This window comes from Hirundo rustica, chromosome 12 (assembly GCF_015227805.2).
Source record: "Hirundo rustica isolate bHirRus1 chromosome 12, bHirRus1.pri.v3, whole genome shotgun sequence".
Classification (NCBI taxonomy): domain Eukaryota; kingdom Metazoa; phylum Chordata; class Aves; order Passeriformes; family Hirundinidae; genus Hirundo; species Hirundo rustica.
Window position 1 is genome coordinate 9,829,391 of NC_053461.1, and position 13,783 is coordinate 9,843,173.

General features: G+C 40.9%; 1 protein-coding gene across 2 annotated transcripts in view; it reads left to right on the plus strand.

Moving 5' to 3' along the window:
* The window catches only part of CHCHD6 (coiled-coil-helix-coiled-coil-helix domain containing 6), a 116,314-nt gene that overhangs the window by 65,619 nt on the left and 36,912 nt on the right, over positions 1-13,783 (plus strand). The window lies entirely within an intron of this gene.

A 13,783-nucleotide genomic window follows, 5' to 3' on the forward strand; every position in this document is an offset into this window, starting at 1 on the left:
CCTTTAAGCATCAGTATTCAGTCTCCTAGCAACTTATGGGGGGGAAAAATTCCACAGGAAAACTTAACCCCCAACAAAGGAGAAGGGTAAAGACATCATAGTCTTCAAACAAAATTGCTCTGGGATTTCTCGTGTCATTAGATTAGATAAATGATTACTTTAGTGTTCAAATTAAGAGCCTCTCCAACAGGGATTTAAGAGTTTTCAGGAATAAGAGATTGATTATTGCTGGAAGCTCATCCATAGCCTTGCCTCAACATAATGCTTTTGTGCCCTGCAATGATGATATCTTCACCAAAATTATTTGACTTTGTCCCAGTCCTGTTCTTCCCTTGATGCTTGGTTTGTGCTAGTTGTTCCTTCTTCTGTCTGCACTGTGTCTATTTCATAATCTTTATTTAAAGAGATGGGTTATTAGTCAAAGCTTTTCTGTTTCTCACTTTTATAAAGTTCCTCTTAGTAGGAAAGTAAAATATTCTCTAAGATATTATAATGCATGAGTTTCCTCAAAGTTATTTCAGGAGACAGTAAAAGTATATGGGTGAATTTTGACTGTGTCATTTTACATGGTGTGCATTTTACTGAAAGAAAGTTTCTCATCATTTTCAGTTCTGCTTCACAAAGTTTTTCACTCATTACCTTAGCATGTTAACATTTTCCTTATTTATTCTGGAAGACCTATTGTTAAGCAACTACTTGGACCCGTGCATTGATTTCACAGAATCACAAGGTTGGAAGAGACCTCCAAGATCATCAAGTCCAACCCAGCCCTAACACTGCAACTAAACCATGGCACTGAGTGCCACATTCAGACTTTAAACACATCCAGGGATGCTGACTCCACCACCTCCCTGGGCAGACCATTCCAGTACTTTATCATCCTTTCTATAAAAAACTTTTTTTTCTAGCACTGTATATTCTCCTACTGCTTTAGGAATATGGCAAGTGGAAATAGAAGTTGAATATGTGCTGTGGATTTGCATAAATTTTCCTATTGGGCCAGATTATTCTTTTTTTGAACCAAATTTTAGATGTTGAAAATTCATTAGATTGTGTACTTTATCCAAGCTGTTGAATCTTCTTTCTGAAGTTCTGTTCTTGAGGATTACTAAGATGCTGCTTCTAAATAAGATTTTTGTTTTGCCCAGTTAGTAAAATGGGTAACATTCAATCTAATATTCACACAGTAGGAACAGTACAGTATTGTGTTTTCTCTCATGCATGATGAAAGATGAATCCAATGAACTAAGATTGCAGTTCTGTTAGCGCTGAAAAACTGGTGTCTCTTCAAAATTGCAGGAGCATTTCTTCACCACTACGTTGGTAGAACTTGGGAATTTATAAAATAAGATCTGAATAGCAAGAACTCGAATAGTAAAGGTAGAGGTGCCAAAAACTCCATGTCGTCTTTTAGGAATGTTTCTGTTGCTATCAATTTTTACACGAAAAGCACTTGTTTTCTGTAGTAATGTTACCTTTATAAAGCCTTTAGATCAGGGTTTGTTGGCAGGCCAAATCCAGATTGTTTTCAGAAGCATGGGTATTTGTGCAGCTGTTGAAACAAACCTCAGTCATACTTTGTGCATCAGAGGACATGAAATATTTCAGCTCTTTATTGTGTAGGATACATTGAAAATAAAAGCAGATCTTTGCCCTCACCTTGGAAATTGCATATTCCAACGTGTACCGTGGTGAAAGCAAGGTTTCTCCAGATTTCGTAGTGTCTTATTTTGTATTTGGAAATAATGGCAGATCCACACTGAAATCCCGAACTTTTTGTGGCCTTCCCCTCCTCTTGATCTGAGTTGGGAATGGTGTAATGAATATTAATTAATGACCCAGCTTAGAGTATTCCTGCTGTGTTTTTCTGCCTCTCTCGTCAGTGTCTGTGTGGTGTAGTGTGCTGGTGGTAATGGCATGGGGCTGATCTGTAAAGGACTGAGGTTAAAGTTATCTAGGGAAGCTTTCCGGAAAGAGTGGTCACTTAAAGATGTCAGAAGCAATAATGCCTGAGAAGCCACTTGTTAGCAGTGAATTAATGACTTGTTTCCTGATTAGCAGCCTGAGGCAAAGTTGAGGTTAACACTCTAACAATCTGGTCATTAATTCAGTTGCAACTGATTTCAAGGGCAATGTTGCTATTTTGAACAGTAATTGCATTCCTGATTCTGGATTATACACGCTGTGTCCTTACTGTTGAGTCAGTTTCCTCCTGAAGTCTTAGAGGGACGGTAGAAGACACCAAAGGCAAGTACCAGTGGGGGAAATTTGAGGAAATAGTTTGTTATGTAGGTCAGAGCTTCTATATTTTTGTCTTCTAAGGAGATAAGGACTTTGGCAGGACTGCTGTGGACACCTTGCATCATGGTGATTCATCTTCACAGCGGAAGTTGGTGGCGTTTAATGCTGAGCTGATGAGACATTGAAGTCCTTTTCTCCCTTATAGAAGAGAAGAACCATCTCTGCCATCAAACCAGACTTCAATAACTTTAATGTATTATTTATTTATTTGTTTGTGTGATTTTGATCATTCGTGAAGTTACTCTGATAAAATAGGTTTCTAGGTTATGGGATATTCACCCGATTGTGAGAGAACCCTGCTGGGTTTGGTGCTTTCTATACTTGTTATCATAGGTTGGCACAGTTTTGTTTTCTGGTTATAGAGAAATGTGAAATGATTTTTCCCTGCCAGGACCGTGGAGTGGTTTGGGGAGGGAGAACAGGGACCTATCAGAAAGCTAGCCAAGATATTGGCAGCAAGATATTGACCAATAAGGATGTCAATGCGACTTTGGAAAGGACATTTAAACTCCAGTCTGCAGCAGATCTCTCTCTCGCTTCGGAATCAGCCATGAGGTAACATCGTAGGTGGCAGGTGGGCCCAGGTTGGGCTCTGCTGCCCCTCTGGGCGGCTGGGCCGGGCCCGGCCAGGCCTCCGAGGGCCCGCTGCCCGCACAGGGAGCGGCCTGGACCAGGTGGGCCCCTTTCCCTTGCTTGCCAGCAGGGAAGAGAGGCAGCTGCAGTTCGGCAGTGCTGACCACATGCTCAGACCTTGGCAGAAGGGACCAAAACATGGCCCAGCTTAATTGCTCCTGGCAGCAGAGAAAGAAAGCCTGCAGCTTCATAACAACTCTGAAGCCAAGCCGCCCTGGATGAGACCGAGGGGTGGAAAAAAGGACATTTACCAGCCTCCTCCATCAGCACAGCTTTGCATTTTCTTCAGCCCCTGCAGCCCGGGGCCTGCATGTGGCCCTTGCAGGCCTGGGCAGATTTAACCCTTTCTTAACAACATAGAGCTTCTAAAGCACAATTTTTCCTTGAGAGAAAGAAGAAAGAAAACTGAAGGTACGTAGAACAGACACCACATGAAGTCAGTGGATTAGAAATGAAAGAACTAATAATATTGGAATAGGATTGAAGAAGTGGACATTTTTAACTGGACTTCTCCAGGGTAAACTATGGAGAAATGGACTGTTCTTTGTAGCATCTTAGTGTTGTTGGGGAGAATGCTAATTCTAATCAAAATTGAAGACTGATGTAATTGAGATTTAATTGGGAACTTTAAAGCCCCTGCTCCTGGGTTAAAAGGAAGTTCAGCCTTTGAGACAAAGATGATTTTAGACTAGAAGAAGTATTTGTAAATAGTACCCCAGATACACTGAGAGGCCTTGCTGATAGAACATCACAGTCTGCAAAAACTCTGGGCGGCAGCAAATGTGTGACCTTGGGAGTACTGGACTATCTTGTCTTGTGGCAAACGTCTTCATGAAAAACCTTAGAGAGACTCTTCTCCTTAAGTAATGAGTGATTTTGTCTAAATAGTGAAACTGACTGAAAATCCCAAGTGTCTTTCCATGTTGTTTAATAAGAAAGTTAATAGTTTGTAAGAGGAGAGAAGAGTGTTTTAAAGTGTCATTCTGTTTTGGTTTAAGTTTTCTTTTTCTCAACTTTTTTTTTCATTCTTTTGTTGTGTGTTAATAAAACTATTTTTAAGCTTAAGCCTGTTTTGGTTTTTCTCCTAATCTCTCCCTCCCACAGAAAAAGAATAAATACTAAAACCTCAACATTAATTAGTGTTTCTGCCCGGTTTCATTAAATTAGGACCATTGCACTTGTATTTTCTTTTGAGTCCTGGCAGTGTCTCTTGCTTGCATACCAACTACAATTCAAACCAATGTGACCCAAAAACCTGGCATTTGGAAGGCAGGAGCACTTGTTCAGGGATGAATATTGCTTCCTTGGAGAGCTGATCAGTGTTGTGCTGACTGCAAGGGCCACCAGCAGCACAGTGGAGCAGCATCAGGTGGCACAGGCTCACTTCACCTGAGACAATCTATGTGCTGTTCTCCAGACTTAGAACCATGTTATCTAAATAGTTTTCTATTAAGTTTTTTTCTGTTTTCTGAGGACTTCTTGAGCTTACAATATTTACTTAAAAACAAAAAACCTGCAACCTCCCCCCCAAAAATGGACTTTTAAGACTTTTTGTGTGTGCTTGCTTTGAAGGTACCATTATTGATGTTCTCTGAGGGATGAGTAGCTGCTTAATGGGGATCTTTGCTGAGTCAGTGTTCAGAATTGCACAGCTTGGTAAAAGGGAGCCCTGTGGTTTTGAAGATTAGAGAATGTGGGCAGAAGCAAGGGGATATTTTTTTAATAAGGTGAATGTTTAGCTTCAGATCCCACCTGAACTTTAACACCAGCAGCTTCAATCTCCTCTCTAAATTTGTTTTGGCATCTTTAGCAGGATATGCCACTCTGTCAGTGCAGAGTATACTAATTGACTCGTATTTTTGTCCATCCCTTTGTGTAGCATGAAGTAAACTGTAGGAACCTAGTGCACTGGCATTTTGGAAAAGCAGCTGCTGTTCAAATGGATAGTCAGGTTTTTCTTTAAAAAAAAAATTCATTTGCAGTGTGACATTATTATAAGATTGTCTCGCATATGAGAAATTTACTGAACCTGCTGTCCCTCATGTCTTGTGGTTATATGAAATCAGCATATTACATCTTCAGTTACTTTTTTTTGAAAACTTTCTGGGAAGGTATTTAATAGACTAACAGTTTCCCAACTAATTCCCAAACATTATAGCACTGTCACAACCCATATATTCTTAGGGCTTACACTATGTATCTTCTACAGACTGTATGCCTTCCCTTCCTGACCTGAGATCTTAAGCAGTTTCTAGATGATGTTTTTTATCTGACAAAAGAAAATCCCTATTCAGGTCACTTGTTGGGCTGTGTGTTGTTTTTGGATTCAGTTATTGCTTGCTATATTGCTTTTCTGCCTTGTGGGAGCTGAGCCAGCTTCCTTTCTGATTCAGAGAACTCCTTCCAGCAACAAGATTCTGACTCATTCCTGCTTGGCTTCCAGAGACTGTTTTGCTGCTAACTTTAGGCTTTTCATCTTTGCTAGTCAACTTTTAGTAGATTGGCATCTTTGGGAAAAAATGGTGCATGGCTTTGTGGGCAGGCGATCCAATTCTGTTAACTTCTGTATCTCATGGCAAATGAAGGAGGAGGCAGTAGTTTTCCTTTCATCTTCCAAACTGGCAGTTTCTCATAGCTCAGTATTCCACCTTCATAATCAGTAAAGAATTTACATCCAAATGTATGTTGGAATTATCTACTTGTGGGGAAAAGTCTCTCATTATTCTAAACCACTTGCCATCTGCCATGCAGAATGCTAATAGGGGTGATTAGTTAATGCCTTTGCAGGTTCGGTAGGATAAGGATATTTTATGTGGTTTAGTACAGTTTTTTGCTTATTGCTACCCTTCTGCTCCCCCAGAGACCCACAGCCCACCACTACAACCCCAGTGCTTGCAGCTTATGGGGTCTAAGGAAGGCAGTTAAATTTGGTTGAAACTGTGCTTGGCAAAACGCAATGAAGGGTAGGTCAACGTCTTTCAGGATGACCCAATGATCAAATGGGAAATGACCACTTGTGTGTGAGGATAAATCACGTAGAAGGACAGGGGAGTTTGTGATATGCTGGAGTAAGTCAGATGGAGAGCTGGAGCCAGCATTTCATGGGTCACACAATCTCTTTGCATCAATTTCATGACTGAAATGAAGAAGTTGATTTTCAGAATTAGAGGTTGTTACAGAAGACAACTAGATTTTAGTTACTTTTGACATCAATCTGTATGTTTTAGAGTTTGGGTCTTTTGGTTGGTTTTATTGTCCTTTGGTGAATGAAATGTGGTTTGGGCAGGCTGTTTCTCCTGAACGTGCTACAGTGACACAGTGAGTGGCTGATGCTTGAGTCTTGGACTTTTGTGGTACCTTCTGTTCTCAGTGATAGAATCTTAATTACTTACACAGAAGAAGATTTCAGAACAGCTTCTGCATATCTGTGATTGGAAGGAAAGGAGGTATCTGTCCCGGGAAGAACAAGGGTGCAGTGAGTGCATGAACTCCAGTGGGGAATTGGGTGGCAGTTTCAAACAAGCTGTCAAAACAGCTTGGATTGAGGAATTGAGATTGGGAAGTACTTGAGGGAAAAATTTTGAAGGATCACAGAGTCACCCAGAAACTCAGAGTACTTTAAACCATTCATTAGGCACTCCATGAACAATGTATGGAGAAATAGAGTTGGGTGACCTGTTATTGAAATGCAGCTGTCGAGAAAGAGAGAGGGGCAATACTGCAGGTGTGCAGGAGTGTGCTGCTGACAGTGTGACAAGGTATGTGAAAGGATGTAGTCAGAAATACCGCGGCTTTAGCTGAAATTTGGAGGTAGCACTCCTGTTCTTCTGAAAATTGTCATGAGGTTTCACCTTTTCTCTTAGTCTGTCCCCTCTTGCTCTAAACAGTATGTTACTTCTGCAAGCTTTTCATTCCACCCGGATCAGTAGCAAAGCCTGATGAGCAGTGTTTTGAATACTTGAAGCTGATCAGAAATACTTCCTTCCTGATCACATTAGTTTAGCCTCATGAGACATGCAGTTTACACTGTGCTAGGTTATGCAGCTTATGTAGCTTTTTAGTAGACATCTGGATAATCTATTAAGCTTCTCCCATCTCTTATTTCCCTCACCATGCAGCTGATCTTACCTCTTCCATTAAAACCATGTTATGAAGCTGATGTGCAGCATCAGGGAATCCCATAGCTTCTATGGGAATCCTATAGCTTGTTTGTTTTGTGATAGTGCAGCATCCTGCAGCCTATGCTGAAAGTTAGCTTGCCTGGCTGTTTGTTCTGTGCTGATGAGTTTGTTATATGTGAATAAAATGCTTCAATTGTGTTTAATTTTCTGCTGTAAATGTCAAGGATACAATAATGAGAGAGAATGAACCCTTTCTATGTGCAGTGTATTGCATCTGTCTGGAGTAATTTTTCTGACATCTTAGAGGAGCCATCAGAGCCAACTGCTACCCAAGAGAGGATGCAGTTTTACAGGTCAGTTAACCATCTATTGGGTTTTATATGTGTACAGTGTAGCCTGGCAGCACGCCACACTTATGTGACCAAAGCATCGCTGAGCTTAGTCTAAAATGTATGTAATGAACTCCAGATATATAAACATACTAAGTAGCTATACAGCTGCTTAATATATGCAGAAGCTGCTGCTGTGTGCCCTGGGATTTACCGGCAGTGCTGCGGGTGCACCTCATTGCAGGTGTCTGGGGCTGTCTGTGCTGTAGTGACAGTGGTGACTAAATGTGGTTTCCTCAAGTTGGTTTAGACACTGGTCTTAGTCAAATAATGCAGCAGAAAGCAACTAATCAAGTCATTGGATTTTGTAGCCCACAAGAAATTCCAGGTTGCTGACCCATTTAGGTTGCTGCTTGCAGCTGTGCTGGAGCCAGCTACTTTTAAGTTGGCTTGTATGAGGGACCCTGCGTATCTCTGTTTATCAGGTTTCTGAGCAGAGGTATCGAAGTGTCTGAGTTTAGAAACCATCAACCTCTGTGTCGTGGGTTGGCACAGTTTAATTTTTAGTTAGGGAGGAATGTAGAGTGTTACCCTGTCAGGACCTTGGAATTATTTTAGAAAGGACAGGGACCTATCAGAAGGCTAGTTTGGGATATTGGCATCTGTTTTGACCACTAAGAATGTTGAATGCAACTTTGGGAAGTAACTATATAAACCCTGATTTTGTTCAGGTCAGCCCTTTTCCTTCTGGCTAGCTGAAGAGGTGACGTCAAGTTGGGTCTGCTGCTCCCCCCACCAACTTTTTTGGTGGAGGGAGCTGGCCCGAGGCCTGGCTGGGCTCCATCAGCTCCTGGTGGGGGAGGAGAGGAGCAGCTTAATATCAGCTACTTTGAAAAATCTCCTTGGAGTCGTGGAGGATGGACGGATCTCTGCCAGGCCCCTGATAACAACTATGGGCCCAGTTGGGCTGAGGAGGCCACCCTGATTGTCACTGAGGGGTGGGCAGAGCTGTAGTTCAACACCCCCCACCCCTGCCTCCTCCAGTGATCCCAGATGGAGAAAGAAAGAAAGTGGAGGGGAGAAGCCCAGCCGATATGAGATGCAGTGGGGGAGAGACTGCTGTCCCTGCCTGGCAAAAATCACATGGCCACTGCAGGCCTGGGCAGATTTAACCCTTTCCTGGCAACATGAAGCTTCCAAGGCCTAACCCTTCCATGAGAGAGAAAAGAAAGAGACAGAGTAGATGTAGAAACGACACCACATTAAGTCAGTGGAGCAAGAGTGAAAAACCTGATAAAGATTATTAAAAGGAGGGATTGAGGATGTGAAGATTTTTAACTGGATTTCTCTGGTGTAAACTATGGAGGAATGGACTGTTGTAATGTCTTAATGTTGTTGGGGGAATGCTAGTTCTAGTCAAAGTTGGGGATTGATATGATTGAGACTTAAGTGGGAATCTTAAAGCCCCTTGCTCCTGGGGTAAAAGGAGGTCTCAGCCTTTGAGATGCAGATGATTTTAGAGAGAAAATGATTTGAAGCCCTCGACTCCTGGAGTAGAAGGAGGTCTCTATTTCTTTTGAGATAGAGATGATTTTAGAGATAGAAGAAGAGAATCCTTGTTTAGTACTAGAGGAAGCATTCTTAAACAGTACCCCAGATACACTGAGAGGCCCATTAAGTAGCCAGGGGAAAGGCTGCTAATGGGTGGAACAGCACAATCTGCAAAAACTCCAGGCAGTTGCAGATTTGTGACGTTGAGAGCCACAAGACTGTTTTTGTCCTGTGGTGAGTGTCTCCATAAGACTCTAGAGAGACTCCTCTCCCAAAGTGATGAAAGATTATGTTTAAATTGTGAAATTGACTGAAAATCACAGGTTGTGTCTCTCTATGTTGTTTTGTAAGAAAGTTAACAGTTAGGGAAGGGAAGAGTGTTTTGAAGTTTCTTTTTTTTTTTTTTTTTTACTTTTCCATTATTCTAGTGTGTGTTAATAAAAATATTTATTTTTTAAGCTGAGCCTTTGCTCCTCCTGATTCTCTCCTACAAAAAGAAAGTAAACACTAAGACCACTACACTAAATTCGGCAAACAGAATTTGGCGAATGTGAAACCACTACATTAATTGGTGTTTTCGCTCAGTTTTAACTAAACCCACTACACTCTATCTTGAGTTTTTTGTTCAGCTTAAATGGTTTCCCAGAGTAAAATGTAAAAAGAAGGTCTTGCTGTTAAGTCCATCTGGAATTGCTGTTCTTCCCAGTAAAGCCAAGTGATGCTGTGTTACTCACTGTGGAGTTACTGATTTTACACTAGGCTAAAGAACTGCTGATTCCTGAAGCACTTAAGTTGTATCTCTGCATGGGTAGTTTGATCTTCAGCTGAGTGGAAGGACCAACAAATACACAGACAGACCTCTTCCAGCTTTCCATTATTGAGTCTATAATTCTTTCAGAAAGGGAGCCTGTCAGCAGCACCTGAGTAGTAGCCATAGTGTTGTGTTTGAAGCCTTCTGTCTCTGGGTCTGTATCTTGATGAAACGGCCTTAATTGCTTTCTGCAGTGGGTTTGGGTGTTTGTCTTTGGAAACTGTTGCTTCTTGATCAATTGATGGACATTTAGACTGGCATTTTTTCCTCCTAGTGCAGTGCTTATGCTAGAAATTCTCGAATAACTTTGCTTTAACCTCCCAGACACTTTGTACTTCTTCATGGGGTTTATGTCCATGTAGGAATGAATTTGCCAAGACGAATGCAGTCATTGACTGAAGCAGCTGTTACCTGCTGCTATTGACAGTTAGGAGAGGGTTAATAAGAAAACCTCCTCTGTGCCACTAGATTGGCCCTGACTAAGATGAATGTCTAATTCACTTCCAGCATTCTTACTGCTGCCAGTAACAAAAAGCTTGCTTCACATATTCACCCCACTGCAGACATTTCTCTTAAATTAAATATCAAGAGGACATATAATAGCACGATTCCACACCAGGCCAATATTATCAGATTGATGTCAGCAGTGATAATAGAAGAAGGATAAGTTGATGAGATTTCATTTCTTAAATAAAGTGAATACTCAGTGATAGAAAGGGTTTGGTAACTCTCGGTGTCAAAATGCAGCAAGATCGTGCTCATTCTGTCTTAAGAGATAGTAGAGAGAAGGATGCCCTTTGTTTCATTTTAAGAAAACCTCTCCCTTCTTTTCCAGACAGAGAACTGATTTAAAGCTCTCCATGGGAGGGGAAGTTCTGGAATAATGAATTTCATGTGTATGTAGCCTTCATGTGTATGTGCCCATTGTACAGTGGCAAAGCAAAGGTTTCTTTCCTCTCTGTGACAGGGGAAGCACTGTTAATGAATTTTGTTTGTAAATCCATCTTTTCCTTTTTCCAACCTGTATTCTTTCTCCTTTCCTCCTTCTTTAAACAGATGAGAGTTATTGATTTAATCTTTCATATTCTGTATGTCCTGCATGTATTTCTTTCCAAGGTATTGTCAGAACTTGTCTTCAATACTTCCATCTGCAGATATTGTGCTATCACTTCCCAGCCCAGCCTTTCTCTCCTGCCTTTTTCCTAGCTGCTGTAAAGGAGCCTCTTACACCTATTTTGATAATAGTTGCAGCAGTTGCAACATATTTTATTTTAGACAGAGGCCAACTGTCTACTTCATTTGGTGGTGACATATGCTTAAAACTTTGACCCACTTTAGGAGAAAGGTCAAGGCATTCAAGTCTTCTGCTAATTGTATATACAAACCTCATCCCTTTTCTGTTTTCCTTCTCTCTCATATGTGAAATAATAGTAAAAACCCTCAATGATACATCAGGAGCAGTGTGGTCGGGTATCCAGAAGATGAATTTTTCTAAAGATTAGTTAAGAGCCAACAGCCTTGAGCTAGGCTGAGGGTGTAAGGGAGATAGTGGATGAAAGTCCACCTCCTTTGGAACTCAACCCACAATGTCATTGTATTCTTACAGATATGTTTGTAGTTGGATGCTTCTGGTTTAGTTCCTTTTTGTCTCAGATATGTATGAGGAAAGCCAGACACCTGTAAGGTGCAGCTGTTGTATGTGTAGAGGGCTACAGTTCCCCCTGTGTTGTAGCCTGAAGCTGAGACTGAATATGAGCAGGAGAATGGCACCCCCTTGATTCAGCATTGTGATTGGTGTGCAGGAAGAAAGCATCTCAGGCAGCTGTTCAGCAGAGCACTTCAGGTACCTCTTTCCAGTCCAGATGGGTACCAGAAGTAATCTGCTGGATGAGGATAACTTGTGTACTCCCAGATTCTTCAGTGACTTGTATTGATAATTACCTAAACCAACTTTGCTATTTGTTGATTAGCATCTCTAAATCTGTTTTGAGAAGCTGGTGCAATTGATGCATAACCACAGCTTGAGGTATTATTTTGAAGAAATAAAGGAGAATAATCTTGTTATGATTTTGGGTACATGGTACAAAATAAATCCTCCCTGTGTTGTGGGAAGTGGTGTTTAAGAATGCTGGTTTAAATACTTGCTGGGCAATGCATACTGGTCTGTGCTGATTGATCGCCTGCCTCTGGTAGGCTTTAGGGAACAATACTCTTTATTGTGGCTTCTTGCTCACCACTGTGTGGCTTTTAAATAGCCTTGTGGGCTGTGCACCAAGAGGTCTGTTAAGTAGGAGGGCCACAGAATTTGCAGCACTGTCTGAGCCCACAGGTGGGTCCTAACTTCATATTTATTCTAGGCAGTGAGGACTGATAGGAAGGACCATAGGAAGGACAGTGATCTAAAGCAAAACACAATTCCTGTAGCTCTCCCTGCTGACAATGGCATCTAAATATTTCTGAGATTTTTGTACCATGTTGTTCAGTTCAGATGAATACAAACTGGTTTGTGGTATACTGTACCTTTTAGATCTTCCAGGTTTCTAAATGAAAATTACAAAATGCCCTTCAGTTTAACATCACCGAGTTTGAAAAAGCCTAATTTTAAAATTCTTAACTTTTTCAATGAATTGAGGGATTTGGTGGTATTTCCTGACCTGATATTGTTTGGTATCATTTCCACAGTGCCACTGATTTGATTAGAGTGATATTAAAGTTAGTGACAAAGCAAAATGCCAACATTATGAGTTTCTGAAGCTCTCTCTGAGTTCTTTTCTATCCCAAAATTTAAAGTATTGGGTGGTTTGTTTTTTTTTTTTTTTTTGGTGTGTGTGTTTGTTTTTGTGGGTTTTTTTTTTTTTTTTAGAATATGGATTTTTGAGGTTTTAAAGGTGATTTACTATATAACATAGAAATTAGAAATGGACACTTAAGGACTGTGCCTGGAATAAGTTTCTTCTAAAAGCTGTAAGATTAGTGAAGAGATAGAAAAAGAAGTCTGTATAGTATCTTTGTTGGTTTCTGATCCAAATCTCAGTGCTGCAGAGTGAGGCTGTCATACTGATAAGTTCCTGCTCTGTCCATGTATGTTCGCAGTAAGACTGAGGGTTGAAGAAGTATCAATTAGAGTATATCTCAACCAAATTATTGTGAGAGTGCACCCAGGTTGCTGATATGGAAAAGACAAAACTGTTCTTCTTTTGGTCGTTCCACTTCTTTCGAGCACCTTACAAATATGTGCATTTGGAAAATTGTATCTGAGCTCTTCAAAAGCTTTTAGAAGATCTTGGTTTAAGATTTCCTGTTTTAGGAATCTGTTGCACCTGAGAGACTGTGACATGCCCAGGGACAGGTGATATTTTCCCTCTCTCTGCCTTTCTGTAAAGCCCTTTTGCTGAATGTGTGCCTGTTGTTACTGTGGAAATGAATACATCATAGCACGGCATTAATATCTGCCTGTAGCATTAAGTGCTTTGGAAGGGAGAGGTGTGTTTGATATTTGGGTACAGATCTCTTAGCATATTGGGGCAGGAAATGCAAGGAGTTAAAGGGATTTATGGTTTAGGAGATGACATCTGAGGATTGCTACACCTAATCATTTGTTCTTTTATTCGCTGGTAAAACATACCAGGGCCATGGTGCTGCAAATGCCTGCAATTTGTGTCTGCCTCTCTGTGCAGCTGATGTCACTGTCATTACTATGTTTGTGCCATTGTTGCTGGGATTGTTTTGCAACGACCTTCCCCTTTATTGGTACTGTTGCTGATGATGTGCCATATGTACACATGCACATTAGAGTAAAAGGGCACCATCCTTAATTGTTCTTGGGTAGCTGTCAATGCCGTTTAGAGAGTATGAGTACTAATTTCTGCAGAAATACAAAGAAACAGATATCTGGTCTTGCTATTATTCTGTTTTTTTTCAAGTTACTCGGAGAATTGCAGTACTTCCAACCATGCTGGATTTCCTGTAGTGTTTAAATACATGAAAATTCAATAGATCGAGGTGGCTTATTCAATAAGTCTGTTCAGTTCTTTGTC